The sequence below is a fragment of the Canis aureus genome, chromosome 5 (assembly GCF_053574225.1).
Source record: "Canis aureus isolate CA01 chromosome 5, VMU_Caureus_v.1.0, whole genome shotgun sequence".
NCBI classification, from domain to species: Eukaryota; Metazoa; Chordata; class Mammalia; order Carnivora; family Canidae; genus Canis; species Canis aureus.
Genome location: NC_135615.1, coordinates 24,584,244 through 24,605,280, shown reverse-complemented (window position 1 = coordinate 24,605,280; position 21,037 = coordinate 24,584,244). Strand labels below are relative to the sequence as shown.

Below are 21,037 nucleotides of genomic sequence, written 5' to 3'. Positions count from 1 at the left end.
TCAGGGTCGCGAGATTGAGCCCTGCATTGGGCTCCACACTAAACATGGAGTCTGCTTGAGACTCCCTCTCCCTTTGCCTCTGCCCATCCTCTCTCTTTCCCTCTCTTTAAATTAATAAAATAAATAAATAAATAAATAAATAAATAAATAAATAAATAAATAAAATCTTTAAAGAATTAAATCTTGCTTTTTACAACAGCATGGATGGATTTAGAGAGCATAATGCTAAGTGAAATAAGTCAGTTCAGAGAAAAACAAATGCCATATGATTTCACTTGGGGGATTTTAAGAAACAAAACAAATGGACAGAGGGTAAAAAACAAAGAGAGAGTGAGAAACCAAGAAACAGACATTTAACTCTAGAGAACAAATTGATGGTCACCAGAGGGCAGGTGGGGTGGGGGTGAAACAGGTGATGAGGATGAAGAGTATACTTACCTTGGTGAGCAATGAGTAATGTATAGAAGTGTTGAATCACTGTATTGCACACCTGAACCTAATATAGCACTGTATGTTAATTATACTGGAATTAAAACAAAAAACCAAAAATAAAAACAAAAAGGAATTTAGGGGTCCATGTAACCCACTCAAAGGTGTAAAGCCAAGTTCCCTGGTTGGCTTCTCAGGAACGAAGCTCACATTTTCATCTCCGTCCTCTGTGTGTGGCTTCTCTGACTCAATTTTCTATTGTTTCTAAACTCAGCAGGAGAGGAAAGGGACGTTTGTATGGGTGCCCCCAAGCCCAGGAACACTTAGGCAGCACTTGGCATACAGTGGTTGACATCCAAGATAGCAGTGGTGGCAGAGGACTGGACTTGGAATCATGGTGATGGTGCTTACAGCTGCCATCCGTACCAGCTGCGTCCTCCCTCATATTTGTGACATGACACTTCTCATCTGCTTTTGTCATTATCCCCAAGAGCTGGGTCTTCCCAAGTAGATGAGGGAACAAACTCTTAGCGATCATGCAGCCAAAGAATTGGCTCCACCCAGTGAGTGGTAGTGAGGGAGAAAATGTGTATGCAGTCATTCTACCCTTAAAAGAAGGGAATGGAGTCAAATCTCTGGTGAATTATACTTTGGGGGTCATATCAGGGCTCCCCATTCCTCGGCCCCCAACACCTGATTGGTGTAGGAATGTCTTCAGATGGGGAAGAACAGGTTTCTAATGAACATTTCTTTTCTTGCATTTCTCTTTCTTTCCTTCTTTCCTCCCTCCCTGCCTCCCTCTTTTCCTTCTATCTTTCCTACTTCTCTTCCTTCCTTCTTTCTTTCTCCTTCTCTCCCTTCCTTTCTTCCCTGTCTCCTAGTCTTTCTCCTTCCTTCCTTCCTTCCTTCCTTCCTTCCTTCCTTCCTTCCTTCCTTCCCTTCCCTTCCCTTCCCTTCCCTTCCCTTCCCTTCCCTTCCCTTCCCTTCCCTTCCCTTCCCTTCCCTTCCCTTCCCTTCCCTTCCCTTCCCTTCCCTTCCTTTCTTCCCTATCTCCGAGGCTTTCTCTCTTCCTTCCTTCTTTTCTTCCCACCCTCCCTCTCTCCCTTTCTTTCCTACTGGGCTTTAAAGCCAAGCACACATTTATCCCCCACATGTCCCATTCCCTCATCAGTGAGGATACCCCAAGGCTGACGGTACGAGAACCTTCTAATAAACTACCCAACACACTGTAAAGGGTAAGCTGCTCTTGAGAATTATGGGTTTTGCAATGAGAGGAATTCAGAAAACCTCCTAGGCCATTTAGTGATGTGTTAATTTTCCAGGAATATCTCCCCTGCACTCTTCACATTCACTGAGCATCCCTGAGCATGTGCTGCCTCCACCACAGACACAAAAGCATAAACCTTCCAGCAAATGCCTGGCATGCTCTAATTACTCTGAGGATCCGGAGCAAGTCACAGCTTTGCAGATTGCTCAAATGTATCATGGCACTTTCCTACCCAAATACAAGGATACTTCTGCTTTTACAACTGACAGGAATGCAAACCCAGAGGACGCTTTGTATTTTATTTTTTGGGTAGGGGGGAACCTGAGATTTCATAGCAAAACGGAACAGATCTATGAGAGGTAATATACAGACACTGATAAGTCCATGGAACCCATGGAACTAATAGCAGATTTACATAGTTTACAGCATTTTGCTATTTGTGTGGAGAGATTTAAGATCATCAGGTTTTAAATAGTATTTTTTTTTCTTCTTCCATGCCTCATTAATATTTTCACTAAACTGGTAAGTTGTGTTTTACAACAAAAATCCAGCCCCCGGGCCTGAATGGCAGCTGTCAAGAACCAAGTAAATCAGAGTTAGGAATTATTCCATTTATTTAACAATGTCATAGACAAGATCTTGTGTTAAGATTGCAAAACATTTACTGATTCAAGATGTCCCTGCCTCTCTGTTCCTTTCTTTTCCCCTTCAAACATAGGATAAATCAAGTTTTTGGGCTACGCCAACTGGAAAAGGCATCACGGAGCAATGATTACATGTGTTGGCTTCAGTGCCTGCCCTCTGGAGTTCATATCAGTGTGTAATCTTGGGCAAGTTATTTCAGCTCTGCTAGTGTCAAGTGTCTCATGGGAGAAATCACAGGGTTGGTGTAAAGAGTAAAATGGAATAATCTCTGCAAGGCGCTTGGGACAATGCCTGGAGTGTGTAAGTGCCAGTAGCAGCTGTTTATCATTATTGTTTTTATTATTGTTGCTTTACTTCCAAGTCCTGGTGTTCCAGGCCCTTGCCCTCTAGCCGAGGGAGCTCACCAGTAGACAGACATTTATTTGTGATGGAGATAAGGTCAGAAGTGTTCTAGAAATGGGCATGTCAGGGAAGACCAGAGAAATGGGCATGTCAGGGAAGACCAGACCAGAGGTATCTTAAAGGTTCAAGAGGGAGGAAATGTTCACCCGTCAGACGCTCTGGAGAGTTTGAGAAAAATTAAAACTAGACAGTGCCAGTTGAATTTAGGGACAGCAAAATCATCTGGTCCCCATATGAGCCATTTTAGTGAACGGGTGGGGACACAGCCCGTGGTGTGCTGGTGAATGCCCAACAAGGGGCTCTCTTCTAGTATCTACCAACGTCAAGGTGTAGACTCCCAGCATGGCTGATTGAAAGCTTGAGGTCGCTGGATCCAGACTGGAAAGAGATGTTCACAATCCTGACCTCAAGGTGGAGATGGGCAGCAGATGGCTTTCATTTTCAAGTTCATGCGCTTTGTGTAGAATGGATATAAACGAGGCGGTGGTACGTATGCTGTGTCAGTGCTCCTGCCTTCACTGAGTCTGGGTACTGACATGTGGCCCTGATCCCTTCTCTCTGGGCACACCCCGGATTCTAGGAGGCTTCCCATGTTCTCAGCAGACCTCCTTCTGTCATCCGCCGCTCAGAAAAACCTGCTGCCTCTCCCAAATCCTAAACATATCATTGCAAATGGAAGAGTTTGGGGATAAGAGCCGGTCCGTCTGTCTCTAACACATTTCAAGGCAGAGTGTGTCCCGATCCACTGACGCCAGTCTTTGGGTCCACTTGGCAGGGATGATCGGCAGTGGAAAAATGACTCAGTCTTGCTTTGTGTGGCAGCCCGGAAGGATGATCCGACTTTGGACTCAGAAAGCAATCTTTTGATCTTAATGTGGCTTCTCAAGTACACTTCTGTTATGTGAATGAAAATATACTGTCCAACTGACCCCACTTTTTCTGTCTATGTGGTGGTTATAAGTCTCAATTCAAAATTATGCATAGACTTTCTGACTGATACATCAGTTTCCTGTCAGTTTGGTTAACAGGATTCAAGACCCGAAAACCCCAGGGGTAAATGAAAATAACAGCAAGTACTTACAAAGCACTTATGACACACAAGGCACTCCTATAAGTATTTTACATGTCAATCTAAACAAGAACCCTCTAGGTCTCCATTTTATTGAACAGGAACCTAAGGCACAGAGATATTTAGTAATTTGTCCAGGGTCACACAAGGATCAGAACCAGGATTTGAATGTAGACCTTTGGTTCCCAATGGTCTAACCACTACCATAGGCTGGTTCCTAACTGGTGAGTTCCAGAACTTAGAATGAGACCCTGAACTGTTGCAGAGAACCTGGAAGATTCCATTTACACTGCAAAACACAAGATCTCTGTCTGTCCTGGAAAGGATGCAACAGAGACCATCCCAGGACCATAAGAGCCTCCTTCCAACAGGAAGCTCTACTGTCTCTGCTTCTGCAGCTGTAATGCCCTCATCTGGTTCTTTTGGTTTCTGGAGACTTACTCTGTGATCATTCTTGCCCCAGACATCTGCTTCCTGGTGAGAAGGCTCAACCCTGGCCCTGGGATCACATGTCTGACTACCTGCCCAACTAATGGACCCTACCCTTCCTGTATCCCCAATTCCCTGGATACTTCAGGAGGATGCCGCCTGAGTTTCTCTTTGCCCCCACGTTATCCTGATAATGCCTCGTTGCCCTGCTTGGCTGGGCACTTTGTGTCTGAGGCTAGACCACTAAGAAGCTAATTAAAAGGGAACTGGGATGCAGTAGCTAAAAAGTTATTCCTCCTAAGCCTCTCCTTGGCTCTTTAGTACCTTCTGAGAAGATGAGAGGCCTCTGCCTTCCCCATTCCCTTCTCCTTGGGCCTCCAGCAGATGCCCCTGCGAGCCGCCCTTCGAGAGCTTCAACACTCCGAGCTGGAGAAGAGATGACAGGTCACCTTCAAGGTTTATAAAGAGGCCTCACTGAAAAACAAAGTCTCAAGGCAGAGGGATGGAATGATGTCCCTTGGCATTTCTCTGTGTCTGTGGTCTGAGGTCTGGTTTTTATAATGCGGCTTTAAGGGTACCCTGGCTGTATCAGAAAGTTCTCTGGATCCGGGGAAAAAACAGCTGATTTTCCCCCAGTCGTCCTAAGTGGAGGAGAGGACCTTTGCAGAGAGAGAAGGGGAGGTAGTGTGTCTCTCCTGGTACAGCCCCGGCAGGTCAGCGTCATTCTTTGAGCATTTGGTGTCGTTGCTTAGACAATGAAAGGCTGAAGCTCTGTGCTTCAATACACTTAGAATTTTCATGATTTTGATGACAGTGGAAAGTTCTCATAGAGACTCTTATCGTGAGCATTGTTGTACTTAAAAAAAAGAAAAATCTGATCAATGTAGTCATGGAACGTGAGTCCTCCAAGGCAGATGCGTGACAGCAGTTCATTTGGGAGATGGTATCTGTAGGGGCTCTGATTCCCTAATAGAATGCATGTCCCCACTTCCATCTCAAGAACTGACTAGATGGTGTGGCGTGGTGCCTCCGTCCTTGGTGGCAGGAATCACAGTAGGTAAAGCTGGTGGTTGAACACCCACGTCCCCTCCTCCCGTTTATGCATAATTAATCCCAGCCTTCTCCAAGGACTCAGTTTTCAGCATCCTTAAGCCCTGCCTCTTGCAACCCCAAGGCTTTGGGAAACTTGCTAAAAGCTCTTTCCGCAGACAAGAGTTTGGGAATCTATGTGCAGAAACGTGTCCCTTCCAAACTGGTCTCTGAGTGTAGCAGGTGGCTCCCGGACCTGGGCGGCTGGTGCTCCTGACAGCAGCCCACTTGGTGGGAATGTCACAGTCATGGCCATCATACGAGATGATGGAAAGCCGTAAAGAACCCAGGGCAGTGTTGATCAGAATCCTGATCTGCATTTCCATCATCTATAATGTGTGAAGTGGCCATGGAAACTATAAACTTTTTCTATTTTGAAACCTTAGAATCCCCTTCAGCACTTTAAACCGAATGGTTGTGGAGGGTCAAGGGCAAATTTTCCTTAAATTTTTTTTTATGATTTATTTTTTTTTATGAAAGAGAGAGAGTGTGTGAGCAGGGGGTAGGGAGAGGGAGAGAGAAACTTAAGCAGGCTCCCTGCTAAATGGGGAGCCCAATGTGGGGCTTGATCCCAGGACCCTGAGATCATGAGGTGAGCCGAAACCAAGAGTCGGATGCTTAGCTAATGTATCATCCAGGCATGATGACCACTTAGCTTTGTTAACTGTCTTTCTTATAAATCCACTGGCTATTTTTTTTTTTTTTTAAGGAATACAAAGTCAAGTGAAAAGCCATTAGAAGCATGGTAAGATTTAAGGGCATTTACCTAAACTGAACTGAAGCTAAAGGCATAAATTTTACTTATTTTATTCCTCTGTTATTTCTGTTCTTGGTCTGGATATGTGACTCTACTTGTGATGTTGTGGAATCATTGGTTCATAAAAATGTCAGATGAGAAGTTCCTAGACCACCATCTGAGTAACACCCTCCAATGTTGGGATATTATCTGTTAAGTCACAGACAGGATGGCCCATAGTACAGAGGTTACTACCTTATAAGGCAGTGCCCTTTATTTTGGGACAATTTAACTATTAGGAAATGGATTCTTATGTTTGAATCTCTGGCTTTGTAGACTCCCCCCGTTGTTATTATGTAATAACGCTGACAGTGATGGATAATTTTATTGAGTCCTAACTATGGGTCGAGTACTCCACGTAGGACTTAATGTACCAGCTCATTTAATCTTTGTAAGGATTTTTCAAGGTAAGCCATAATATTCCTATTTTGCAGGGAAGAAGACCAACAGGTAAAAGGAAAATGTGACTCGCCCAGTAAGCGCAGAGGCTGAGTCCAGAATCTGTGCTGGAACTCTGGGTTCTTCTGCCCTCCTTTGGTTTCTCTCCCATCTTTCGCCCCCACTCCCTTCGTCCCTTCATTCCCCCATCAAATATATTATTCCACACCCCTGCCTGTCTCTTAAAGCTTTTGGTTTAGAAATATCACAGGAGTTGGCTCCCAGTACTTCAGATGCGAGCCGATCTTTCTAACAAACGTACAATGGGACCTCTCCTGGCCGTTTCTGGAGCAAGTGTTGACGTGGTCCAAGAATCACACTTTTGGGCACAGCCACATCACATTTTTGCCTTACTTGAGTTTGTTTTCGACTGAAATCCACGGGATCTCCCCCCCACCACCACCACACATACAGTCTTTGCCAATGTACAGCTGCTAAGGGGGGCAGTCAGGGTAGGGCATGGTTAGGTGGCTGGACTGCTTTGGTCCTCAGACCACTTGGTAGCCCTGTCACCTTGAGCTGTGACTTGGCCTCTCTATGTCTCAGCTCCCTCATCTGTAAAGTGGCATCATAATAGTGCTTATTAGTTCACTGGGTTGTGAAAATTGAATTAATAACTTGTAGGCACTTAGCCCAAAGCAAGGCAGGTAGCAAGTGTTCGGTAAATGTCATTGTTGTTATGCCCAAACTGTTGCTGTTGCTCTCAGATCAGTGATGAAAAAAAATTGAACTGTGGATTTACATTACATATACATTTAATTCGAGCAAATTCCATCAGCTGCATCTCTCTTTCATGTGATTAAAAATACTGTAAAGTGGGGTGCCTGGGTGGCTCAGTCAGTTAAGCGTCTGCCTTTGGCTCAAGTTACAGTCCTCAGGGTCTTGGGATCGAGTCCCCACGTTGGGCTCCCTGCTCAGCAGGTCAGTGGGGTGTCTGCTTCTCCCTCTCCCTTGGTGCCCCTAGCCCCTACTCATCCTTTCTGTCTCAAACAAATAAAATCTTTAAAAAAATACTGTAAAGTTATTTTTTGCACATAGTGAGTGCTCTCTACTACACAATATCTAGAGTTTTTGTATATTACTAAGCTCTAAATATGTAGTAGGGTATTGGGCTAAATGTTTAAAAATGTGTGCACCATACTTTCTGGGCAATGGAAGGAATTTCTAAGGGAAATTTTGATTACCATGTACATAATTTTTGCCTTTCTGGCTGACTTTAGACTGTGTTTGAACTGAGCCTGCGTAGGGAAGTCTGTGATAAACCACTGGAGCCTCCATCCAGCCTTCCCGAAGTTAACTAGTTACCTACTAGCATGCTCCTCCTGCCCCGTACAGCCCGTTCACCATGCAGAAACCAACAGAGAAGTGTTGCAGGGCTACAGGCTGTTAAAAATACAGAAAGATGGCTGTGTCTCACGTCCTCTGATTCTTTGAGTTCCAGCCAGACCACCATGTGTTAGAAACTGCTGACCAGCAGAAAGTCTCCAATCTTAAAGCCACGTGCCGTAATAATTACAACACAGTGTGGTGAGGGAAACACATTCCCAACTAATCATCCATGCCATGGGCACCCAAACCTGGGGATCCCCAGGGGAAGCAGCATTTGAGGTGAGTTTTTTTTTTTTTTTAAGGTGAGTTTTAAGGGTTGGTAGAAGCAGCTGAGAGGGAGGATGGAGAAAGAGTGGCCTATAGGAAGCCCAAGAGCGTGGAGGGGTATTTGGGGGTGAGCCAGGAGCCTGTGACTGGAGGGTGCGAGGGAGGAGGCCAAATGGGACCAGGCAAGATGTCCTCAGGTCACTGAGAGCCATTGATAGAAGAAGCTCAACTCCCTGCTTTTGACTCTTGATGGGGTTCTTAGATTCCATTTCAATCTAAATATGGAAATATATTTGAGTAATTCCATCAAGTATAGTTTCTAAAAGAGAATTGTTTCAGTTCTTTGCCCCTCTTTGGAAATGGAACTGAGGAAATGAATGTATGTGTGTGTGTGTGTGTATGTGTGTGTGTGTCTTTAATGTATAGTTAAATTTGATAAGGAAATACAAAGAAATTAGTTTCCATGTTGGCGAAGTAGGATTATGGGCAAACAGATACTGTATTTGTTATATGATGTTTTAAAATTGAATGAATAACAGAACTTAATCATCTTGACAAGTAATTACAGAAGTTAACATTTAGTGATGCTTCTGGTTCTCTGGACTATTCTACATCTTTTCTATGCATTAGCTCCTTTAATTCTCATACGAGCCCCTCACATAGGTATTGTTTTTACCCACCCGTCACAGAAAAACCTAAAAGAGCAAATATCTTTGTCTTTTTTGTCAAGACTGAAGCTTGACAGTGAGGAAGTAGAGGAGCCAGTGTGGGGGACCCAGGCAAATATGCCTCCTGAGTTCACATTCTTAGCTGCTAAGTCATATGACACCCACTTCATGGTATTTTTAAAGTAAATTGACTGTGTGTTTTGGGGGTAAGGTAGGAAGAAGTGGTAGCAGGAGATTTAGCTGTGGGATTGCTTTCTCAGCGTTTGGCCATGTCCAGTCACAGGAGCTCAAGACATCTTATGGTAATCCAACACACCACGATCATCTCATAAGCAAGGTGAGTGGTAGGTTTTTTCCCTCAAGGACACACAGGGCCAGTGGGTTTCAGAATAATCAATCGTTGAAAATGCATTTATGCTTTGCAATACAGTTACCAGTGCACCAAAGGAAACATGATTTTTAAGCCTTCTAACTGATTAACTGGTGCTATTATTCCATTTTGAAATTTTTTTTTTCTCCCACAGCGACCAAAGCAATGTGTGCTCATGGAAGATAAATTAGGAAAAGTGTCTAAGCAGAAAGATGAAAAACATTCAGAATCCCACATTCCAGAAATCCCGCTCTTCACATCACATATACATTAGGGACTGCCAGTCACCCTAACCTCTTTCCACCCCAATATATGAATCCGGATCAGCCTTTCCTTGGAGTGGGAGAAGGAGCCACTGTGTGTGTGGTAGGCAGGTAGGGCCAGAAAAGGAGGTGGCCCAGGGCATGGTGATTTGTATTTCCTGCTCGTGAGAGAGCTGTTCATTAAACTTCAAGGAAAAAAGTAATTTTCTGTTCCACATGCATCTGGATTCTGACCTTGGGGACCAAACGCAAAGGACCGCGAGTGGCGCACACACCGTTCTTCAGCTTTTCCAGATGCTGAGATTCTTGCCGCATTGTTTTCACTCCTCTGGGTTGTGTGTCTCTGATTCACTAGCGATAAAAATATTGAATGTTCAGGAGAGACAGAAATGAGAAGCTCATACCAGGGCGCTGCAATGCTGTTTCCACCAGCGACATTCTTGAAATTCCTCCCAGTGACTTTTCCAAAGAGAAGAAGAAGCAATAGGCGTTTTTCAAAGCATTGATTTTGTTGCATAACATCCATAATTGGAATAGAGAAGTTTATATTTTTTTGAAATGACAATTCACAGTTGTCTCTTTAGCTCCTGCCCCTCTCCCACAAGGTCTGGGGTCCCACTGTCACCATTTACGTAATTATTTATTTTGTATGAATTCATATTTGTTTTGGATTCAGGTATATGATTGGAGTATGTCATCCAGTCTAGTTTGTCAGCAGCAGTGGATTCCAGGCTCTTCGGGATTTTTTGCTTTTTTTTTTTTTTTTTTAAATCTTTATCATCTTTGACCTCTGTCTTTCCTGTCACCTGGCATCCACCACAATGGATTCCATATATCTCCTGAAGACATGAGCATCCTCCTCAAATTTGTCATTTTGTGGTGTATGTGTGTGTGTGTGGGGGGGGCGAATTTGTGTTTTTATTGTTTTATCTTTTTAAGTTTATTTTATATTCATTTTTTAGTCATCTCAGCACTCAACATGGGGCTCAAACTCACGACCCCAAGATCAAAAGTCGCACGCTCTTCCGCCTGAGCCAGCCGGGCGTGCCGAGTTTGTGTTTTTATTTTCATGAGTGCTGTTCTTAAATAAACTCCATTCTGTGGCTTACTATTTTTAATTCACACTGTTTTTAACATCTGGCCTTACAACTATATTTCCCTCCAGTCTGTTGATTTTAGCTGCTTTTGCTCCATCCATTCTACTCTCCATCTCCCCAGAGATAGATATGTGGGTTGCCAGGCTTTCCTGCCTCCATGAAGAGTATCATAATGCACGCCCTTGTGCAAGCCCCGTCTTAGGCTTATAGGGGAATTTTCTCAGGCCTTATAATCAGAAGGCATACATGATTTCATTAGGGATTGCCAGATTATTCTATTTTTTTAGTACGTATTTGTGGAGTCCTTTATGTGTTTATTACATTATCCTTGGTGTCAAGACGGATTCCTGAGAAAAAAGCAGAGGACTATGTTCTCAAGAAGCTTAAAACTCAAGTGGGAAGAAGGTAACAATAAAGAGAATACATAAGTAATCATAATAGTTATCCTTCTTTTTTTTTCAGTAAGCTTCATGCCCAAGGTGGAGCCTAACACAGGGCTTGAACTCACAACCCTGAGATCAAGACCTGAGCTGAGATCAAGAGTTAGATGTTCAACTGACTGAGCCACCCCGGCGCCTTACAGTTAGTTACCATTTATTGACGATTTGCTACGTGGCAGGCATTTATATGCATCATTTCAGTCCTCCTAGCCTTATGGGATGTGTGTGTATTATTCACTCCTTTTTGCTGTTTAAGAGAAAGCAGTTCAGAGTGGTTAAGTTAGTTGTCCAAGGAGGCACAGCAAGAATGGTGGTAGTGCTGGGGTCCTGAATCCAGGTCTCTTGCTTATCCCAAAATGAGATGCTTATTTTTATTTTTTAAAAATATTTTATTTATTTATTTATGAGAGATACAGAGCGAGGCAGAGACCTAAGCAGAGGGAGAAGCAGGCTCCCTGCGGGGAGCCCGATATGGGACTCAATCCCAGGACCCGAGGATCACGACCTGAGCCGAAGGCAGACGCTCAACCACTGAGCCACCAGGCATCCTGAGATGCTGATTTCTAATGAAATTACTGAGTCTTGGCCTATAGCAGGTGCTCAATAAATACTTCTGAATTACTGCTTGAAATAAGAGTGGCTAGTATTTTTTGAGTAATACCTGCTAAGCTCCGTTTAAATATTTAATGTCTAGTAAACTCTCCAATATCACAATAATTTTATGAGGTTGGTGTTATTACTATTATCTCTGTTTTACTCTCGAGGAGACTAAGGCACAGAGAGGCATAGAATAATTGACCAAATCTACACAGAGCTGGATTTCTTAAAAACTCCCAACATTTTATTTGAGAGGATTATAGATTAAATGCAATTGCAGGAAATAATACAGAGCAATCCCATAAACCTCTACCCAGTTTCTGCCATTGGTAACATCTTGCAAAACTGAAGTACAGTGTCATAACCAGGATATTGGCAAGGATACAGTCAAGATACAGAAGGTTCCAGCATCCCTCATGATGTCCTTTTGTAACACACCCAGTTCTCTCTGCTCCCACCCCCTCCTTCACTCCTAGCAACCTGTATTCTGTTTTCCTTTTCTTTCTTTCTTTCTTTCTTTCTTTCTTTCTTTCTTTCTTTCTTTCTTTCTTTCTTTCTTTCTTCTTTCTTTCTTTCTTCTTTCTTTCTTTCTTTTTTCTTTCTTTCTTTCTTTCTTTCTTTCTTTCTTTCTTTCTTTCTTTTCTTTCTTCCTCCTTTCTTTCTTTCTTTCTTTCTTTCTTTCTTTCTTTCTTTCTTTCTTTCTTCTTTCTTTCTTTCTTTCTTTCTTTCTTTCTTTCTTTCTTTCTTCTTTCTTTCTTTCTTTCTTTCTTTTCTTTCTTCCTCCCTCCTTTCTTTCTTTCTTTCTTTTTCTTTCTCTCTCTCTCTTCCTTTCCTTTCCTTTCCTTTCCTTTCCTTTCCTTTCCTTTCCTTTCCTTTCCTTTCCTTTCCTTTCCTTTCCTCTCTCCTCTCTCCTCTCTCCTCTCTCCTTTCTCCTTTCTCTTTTCTCCTTTCTTTTCTCCTTTCTTTTCTCCTTTCTTTTCTCCTTTCCTTTCTCCTCTCCTTTCCTCTCCTTTCCTCTCCTTTCTCCTTTCTCCTTTCTCCTTTCCTTTCTCCTTTCCTTTCTCCTTTCCTTTCCTTTCCTTTCCTTTCCTTTCCTTTCCTTTCCTTTCCTTTCCTTTCCTTTCCTTTCCTTTCCTTTCCTTTCTTCTTCTTTTCTTTCATTTATTTATTTCAGACACAGAGAGAGATCACAAGCAGGGAAAATCATGACCTGAGCCAGAGGCAGACTTTGAGCCACCAGGCACCCCTGCTCTCTGTTTCTAGAGTTTTATTTTTAAAAATAATGTCATGAAATTATACATGTACTTAACATGTACCTATATGCTGTAAATTAACGTTATGATGTTATACATACAGATGTAAACCTGGGATTGTCTTTGTCACTCAGCCATCTCTGGAGGTTCTTCTAGGTTGTCACATGTATCAGTGACATGTTCAGTATGTCAGTATGTCATACATGAACTATGTATCAGTAGTTCATTCCATTTTATTGCTGAGAAGTATTACATGGAATTGGGTGGATCACAGTTTGTGTAACTACTCACCAGTTGAAGGACATCTGGCTTGTTTCCATTTTTTAAGCCATTAAAAATAAAACTGCTATAAACTTCTGTATACAGGTTTTTGAGTGAGTATAAATTTTTATTTCTCTGGGATAAATGCCCAGAAGTTCAATTGCTGGGTTATATAGTGGTCGCATGTTTGGTTTTTTAAGAAATTGCCCAAACTGTTTCCCAGAGTTGGTGGACCCTTTTACTTTCCCACCAGCAAAGTATGAGTGATCCGGTGCTGTCACTATTTTTTATTTTAGCCATCCTGATAGGCATGTAATGACATCTTTTTGTGGTTTTAATTTGTATTTCTCGAATGACCAACAGGGCCATCGGTTTACCTTCTCCGGTGAAATGTTGATTCGTGCCCAGGTTCTATTTGGATTGGTTGCTTTTTTAGTGTTGAGTTTTGAAAGTTCTTTATATAGGCCAAGTATATAGTATACAGTCTGAGTAGAGTCATCCTTTGTTGGATATGTGGTTTGCAAATAGTTTCTCCACTCTGTAGCTTGTCTTTCCATCCCCAAGCAGGATTTTTTTTTAAAGATTTTATTTATTTATCATGAGAGAGAGAGAGAGGCAGAGACACAGGCAGAGGGAGAAGCAGGCTCCATGCAGGAAGCCCAACGCAGGACTCGATCCCGTGACTCCAGGATCATGCCCTGGGCTGAAGGCGGCGCTAAACTGTTGAGCCACCGGGGCTGCCCCCCAAGCAGGATTTTTTAAAGAAGCAAAAGTTTTTAATTTTTCCCTCCCTTTTATATTTTTTAAAGATTTTATTTATTCATTTGAGAGAGAGAGAGTGAGAATGAGAGCACAAGCAGGGGAAGGAGCAGAGGGAGAGGGAGAAGCAGACTCCCTACTGATCAGGCAGCCTGATACAGGGCTCGATTCCAGGACCCTAAGATCATGGCCAGAGCTGAAGGCAGCTGCTTCACTGACTGAGCCCCTCAGCCTTCCCCTTCCTTCCTTTTATACAGGAGGGAGGGCCCTTCTCATTTAGAAAAACAAATGCCTTGGTCCAGGTAAGACTATTCAGCTGGTAGTGATTTCTGCTGAAAGGTCAGAGTGACAGATGCTTCCCATTTATCTGGAACCCTCTAAGCCTTAATTTCTTCATCATACTCTTTTTATGGTTGTTGTAAGAATTAAAGGACATAGCAGGCAAAGTATCCGGAACCATGCTACATGGGCACATGACCCTGGTTGCCAGAACCATCCTTCCCTTCCCCGGCACTCCCTGCATGCTGGCATATGCTCTGCTTCAGCTATCTCTCACCTCCTGGAAATCTGTGAAGGGCTAGATTTCTGATTGCTTGGAGTCAGTATGTCAAATTATAGTAGACTCCATAGATGTCTTTGCTTGAAGTTTTAAACAATTTGCCAAGATTACATGTGGGCATATCTGGGATAAAATTCATGTTTTAGTAAGTCTGGACTTTTGGTAGAGTTTAGGCAGGGGTCCCATATTTTTATGATATTAGATCTGTAGGAATCTTAGAGATCATCCAGCTTAATTGTTTTTACTCAATTTTTGCTGTTGTTGAGGGTTTTTTTTTTTAAGATTTTATTTATTCATTCATGAGAGACAGAGAGAGAGAGAGAGAGAGAGGCAGAGACACAGGCAGAGGGGGAAGCAGGCTCCATGCAGGGAGCCCGACGCAGGACTTGATCGCGGGTCTCCAAGATCATGCCCTGGGCCGAAGGCAGGCGCCAAACCACTGAGCCACCCAGGGATCCCTTTTTGTTGAGTTTTTTTTTATTTATTTATTTATTTATTTATTTATTTATTTATTTGAGTTTTTAATAGCAAAACTAATATACACTTATTATAACACATAAATGACTCAGAAATGTATGTGGAAAAAGTCAATAATCTATTACACCACCTCTGTAATCTTTAATTCCTCCCCTCTGAGGTGGCTAACGGTAACTTTGTTGTTCACCATTCTTTACTTTATATTCAAAAATTCCTTTACCTCTATCGTTAGTTTTTGTTTTTAAGTGAAAGCTATATTATACTCTTACCAAAATCATGTTTCTGCACTTAACAGTATGTCACGAATATTCTTTAGGTCTTTATATAATTAAAAAATTTTTTTAAAGATTTATTTATTTATTCATAAGAGACACAGAGAGAGAGAGTCAGAGACATAGGCAGAGGGCGAAGCAGCCTCCTCACTCGAAGCCTGATGTGGGACTCGATCCCAGGACCCGGCGATCATGACCTGAGTCAAAGGCAGATGTTCAACCACTGAGCCATCCAGGCGCCTCTACATTCTTTTAAAATTTAACTTTACTTTTGTCAAAGCAAGACCCTTGTATATTGTTTTAAAATTCAATAGTATCACTAGACGTCAACTGAATAATTGCGGCCACTTACCCCAGTCCTCCCTACTCTTGGATTCTCTCTTCCCAAAGAGACACGCTGTGAACTCCTTAAACTCTTTCTTTGGGTATTTACCTCCAAATTTCTAAACAATATGTTTCTACTATGGTTCCTCAATTCATCTGTTTTAGAACATCATCTGTTGATGTCATACCAACAAGAGGATTTAGCTTTTTTATCTAACCACACAAAAGATATGCTCACACACACACGTTTGTCTTAAACGATCAGTGCTTATGTCAAAGATCAGCGCTTATATTATGTGACTATGTAAATAATATTCACAGCAAAATCATAAAAGTGTATTAGGATTACATTTCCTTTCTTATACTTATTTTGTTTCCCTTGGATTTACTAATTACCCTAATTACCTTGTTTATGTTTTTCATTTTAATGACCTCTATTGGAGTTTAATTTATATACAATAAAAAACATCCATTTAAAACACACAGTTCTATGAGTTTTTGGCTAGTGTATACATGCAGGTAATCGATCACCAGCCCGATCAATATAGAGAATATTTCCATAGCCTCAAGAAAATGCCCTGTGTCCCTTCCCTGTTAATCCCCTTCACCTTCTGTCTCAGGCAACCACTGATCTAAGATTCTTTTTTCTATTTTTAATTTTTTTCACTATATACATTTTTTTTAGGGTAGGCTCTAAGCTCTTGGGGAGCCTGGGTAGCTCAGTTGGTTAAGCATCTGCCTTCATCAAGGTCATGATCCCAGGGTCCTGGGATCGAGCACAGCATTGGGCTCCCTGCCCCATGGGGAATCTGCTTCTCTCTCTCTCTCTCTCTCTGCCCCTCCCCACTTGTGCTCTCTCTCAAATAAGTAAATAAATCTTAAAAAAATAAAGTTGGCTCTACGCTCAACATGAGGCTTGTACTCACGAGCCTGAGATTAAGAGTCGCAGGCTCTACCGACAGAGCCAGCCAGGCGCCCCTGCTATAAATTATTTTGCCTGTTCTAGAACTTCATGTAAATGAAATCATACATCATGTACGCCTTTGGTTTGGTCTCTTCCCCTCAGCATAATGTTATTGGGCTTCATTCATGCTACTGTATTTGTTCTTTACTGCTGGCTAGTATTTCACTGTATAAACATATCACACAGTGTTTACTCATTCACTTGTTGGTGAATACTTGGGTTCCTTCCAGTTTGGGGCTCTTATACTAAAGCCGTAATAAACATTTGCATTCAAGTCTTTGTGTAGATGTGTTTTCACTTCTCTGGGGTAAATCTTGAGGAGGAGCACCACTGGGTAACTTGGTAGGTGGTGTGCTTGTTTTCCAAAGTGGTTGCACCATTTTCATTCCCTCTAGTAATGAAGAGAATTCTGATTGTGCATTAATAGTTGGTGCTGTCAGTATTTTTAATTTTAGCCATTTTAGTGCATATGTAGTTATGACTCACTGTGGGTTTTTTTTTTAAATCAGTAGATTTTATTTGTTTGTTTAAGCAGTTTCCAGAAAAATCGAGTGCAAAATACAAAGAGCTTCTATAAACTGTCACCTCCAGTTTTCCCTATTTTTTAAAAAAATCTTGTTTGAGTACAGGTGACACACAATGTTACATTAGTTTCAGGTGACAGTGTCTCCTGTTATTAATAGGATTATAGGATCAGAGGTGTGTATGTTTTACATTTTAATAGCTATTGTCTCACACTAGTGTGATACATTTATTACAATTGATGGTTAGCTAGACTCTAAAGTTTACATTAGGGTTAAATCTTATTGTATTTTGTGGATTTTAACAAATGTGTGATGACATGTGTCTGCTGATACAATATCACATAGAATAGTTTCGCTGCCTTAAAATCCCATCTTGCGCCTGTTCATTGTTCTCTTCCCCTTCTTCTCCTTCCCTCCCCCTCCCCTTAGTCCCTGACCTCTTTATTGCCTGCATAGTTTTGCCTCTTCCAGAAAGTCCTCTAGTTGGAATCACCCAGTATATAGCCTTTCCAGATGGGCTTCCTTCACTTAGCCTCCTCCATGTCTTTTTTGTGGCTTGATAGCTCGTTTCTCGTTAGTACTGAATAGTGTTATATTGTCTGGAGGGACCACAGCTGGTTTTTCCATTTGCCTACTGAAGAACACCTTCGTTGCTTTCTGGGTTTGACAGTTACGAATGAAGCTGCTAGAAACATCCACTGGTCTTTGGTGGACATGGAGGTCGGATGCCAGCATCTGGGAGCTGAGTGGGACAGGGACAGGACTCTTGTCCTCCTGGAGTGCTTCTGTCTCCCCCTCAGCCACTGAGCCTGCCTGAGTCAGCTTCCCTGGAGAGCGAGCCTCCTCCAGCTTTCCCCCTTGGCTTGCTTGAGGGTAAGAGAGACAATCTGGGATTGGAGAGGGTCTATATGGTCCTTCTAAGGACCGATCCATCCCCTTGTTTTTAAACCAACCATCTGAGGTATCTGGTACCTTCAGCTCCTGAGTCTGCCAGGGCTCAGTGATGCAAACCGACCCTGGTTTGGTTTACTTCCCACACTGCCCTCCCTGGCCCACCCTTGGCCTTCGATTTGGATCTGCTGGTCCATCAAGTCAGTTGCAACTTGTCCATCTGCTTCTACTGCCATAATTTTGATGAGTCATAACCTTGATGAGTCATTTTTTCCCCTCCTCTACCTTTTCTGCTGTGCTTAATGAAAACCCCCAACTCATTCTTCTTACAAAGATCCTTATTGGATACTATAATATGAACATACCATCATTTATTCAGCCATATTGCTGTTGATGGACTTTCAGTTTGGTTTCTGTATTTTTATTATTATTATTCTTGGCTCTACCCATAATGCTTGGATAAACATCCTCCCGCCCATATCCTTTCTCACTGGGTTCTTTTAATTCTGTAGAAAGTCTCCTCTGCGTGGGATTGTAGGACCAGAGGTGTGTATGTTTTACATTTTAATAGATATTGTCAGGTTAATTTTCCAGAAGTTGGTTGCAATTTACACTCCCATCAGCACTGGATTCCGTTTCACTTTCCAAGTGAGAAAATTAGGGTCCCAGGAGGGCTGAGCATGCAGCATTATTTTAAGCAGTGGACTTGAGATTAGCTGATTGCTTTTTTTTTTTCAATAGTAAGTTTTGATAAATGCTGCCAAATTATTTTTAAAGTGAAGAAGGTTAATGGGAATATAAGCAAAGGCTTCTCAGGTTGGCAAAGGAACATTCCCTGTGTGATATTCCACGTGGCGATGATGGCTTCAGTTGGAACTTGAATGGACAACCTCTATACTCCTCCTTGAGGAGGTCATTGTTTCCTTGGTGACGGGCTGTGGCCATCCATGCACACCCTGCAGGAGTCTCAGCAGGGACACTGTTCACCGCATTGAAAAGGAGGGTGTGGGGTATCTGGGTGGCTCAGTGGTTGAGCGTCTGCCTTTGGCTCAGGTCATGATCCCAGGGTCCTGGGATCAAGTCCCGCATCAGGCTCCCTGCAGGGAGCCTGCTTCTCCCTCTGCCTATGTCTCTGCCTCTCTGTGTCTCTCATGAATGAATAAATAAATCTTAAAAAAAAAAAAAAAAAAGAAAGGAGGAGGGCTGCGGGTGTTGCTCACCTGACTGATCTCAGATAGTTTTTTCTTTTAAGAACAAAGCATTCTGTTCTTGTGGCCCTTAGAGGCCCAAAGCAGTTCTTCCTTCTCTGGGTCATGAGGAAAGGACCCAAACTGGTCTTTTTAGGCATTGTGACCCTTCCCATTGGCTTTTTCACGGTTCTGATTTTAACCTCCCTACAACTAATGAGTCTATGTATGTGGACAGTGGAAGCAGATGCCACACAGTCCCAGGCCCCCTGCACAGGGTGTGCATGGGGACTGCTCCCAGGGACGGTGTGTCTCCCAGAGTTGGAAGCTCCAGGAAGGCATTGGAGGGGGACAGAGCACGGCAGCTTCATTAGCCTGCCAGGGGCAGAGCAGTAGCTCCGAGCTGAGCGTTGGAAGGACCGGGTTCTAGGTGTAATGCAGAGTTTTCTGCATTGGCCAAGGGCATCCCAGCTTCTCAAGTATCAGATGGGTCATCCTTAGAGCAGTGATGACATCTCGACTGTCTTCTCCACCAGGCAGGAGGGAGGATGCCAGATGATGGCTGTAACAGTAAACCCACACACTGGCTTAGGGCCCTGCCAATCTCCCTGTGACTTTCCTCCCCGGCCCCTCCCCAGGCGATACCTTCCTCACGGTGGTCAGTGGAGCGCCACTCGTGTCTCCACAGGCCAAAGACAGGCTGCCCTTTGCTTACCACTGGCTCACTAGCACCTACACAGCATTGCCCGAGTGAATGAGTGAGTAAATAAAAACACAAGTAGCTAGCTCCCTGTCACCCTCTGTGACTTTTGAAAAACTACAGAATACCTGACTTTCACCATCATCACAACAACCTCAGTGTTGCAGACCCGTTTGCTCCCTGCCAGAAACCCTTCTAAGCACCTGACATTGCTATGTTACGGGCAACAATATATATTGTGTTATTATTATATAATTTTATTATGCTTCATAAATAATTAGGATTATTTATATATCATTTATGTGACCCTCATAGCAGCTCTGCAAGGTGTGTCCTAAAAGTGCCCCCATTTGACCCAGAACAGAAAGGGGTTAAGAACAGCCTGGCACACCTCAGCTGGGATTCAGACCCAGAGCTGAGCTCCTCACCTTCACGCCCGATGGCAACTTGCTCTCTTGGCAATGCTGCCCCCACATCCTTTCCCTCAGTGTCCCCTCACGAGGGCATCGCAGTCTCCTGAGAGGCTTCTCCTGGGTCATGTATTAGGACAATGCCAGTTGATGTATGAATCCATTTAACAAACCAAATGCAGTTAAACAGACTCAGATTCCACTGTATTACTGTGTCCCAGATGCTTCATCTGCACAAACCCCACTGGGCATCAGAGCAGCCCCATGGGGTGGGCACTATGATCATCCCCACCTTATAGGTGAGAAGTCCAGGCACAGAGAGGGCAAGCCACCTCGAGAGCCCACGGCTGGAATGTGTGGAGCTGTGATTCACATCCAGGCGGCCTGGCTTCAGAGTCCATCTCCTCGTTCTTGTAGCAGCTTCTGCACCAGCAAAAGTCTTTGGTAGCGACATGCTTGTTAATTGAGAGGTGTTTGGATCCTTTGCCCTGGCCGACGGAACCCTTCAAAACCCTTCAGAATTGTTCTCCAGTTTACTTGCTCCTGCCTCATCTCCAGGAAACAGCTTCAGTCGCTGCCCCTTTAGCTCCTCATCTATCTCGTCTACCTTACTACAGAGTCTGGGCTCCGGCACCTTGATGTTCCTCCTGCGTGTTTGATTTAGGGCATGGGCAGTGGATTTTCCAGGACATACTGAGGACTGTCCTCACCACCTGCTATGGGAGAACTAGATTGAGGCACAGCCCTGTGCCACTTTAGTTGGAGGAAATGAACACATTGCAGCAAGGGTGGACTCATCTAGACCCTTATGGAAAACCACTTACTGTACCAATCTCCTGTCTTCTTTCTCAGAGTCTGGGA

General features: G+C 43.2%; 1 protein-coding gene and 1 long non-coding RNA gene across 3 annotated transcripts in view; both read left to right on the top strand.

Moving 5' to 3' along the window:
• Window positions 1–21,037, top strand: part of CAMK1D (calcium/calmodulin dependent protein kinase ID) — a 434,038-nt gene that overhangs the window by 204,560 nt on the left and 208,441 nt on the right. The window lies entirely within an intron of this gene.
• Window positions 7,797–10,484, top strand: LOC144313360 (uncharacterized). Its single transcript, XR_013379017.1, has 3 exons — window positions 7,797–8,172; window positions 9,044–9,165; window positions 9,353–10,484. It is a non-coding gene; the product is annotated as an uncharacterized LOC144313360 (long non-coding RNA).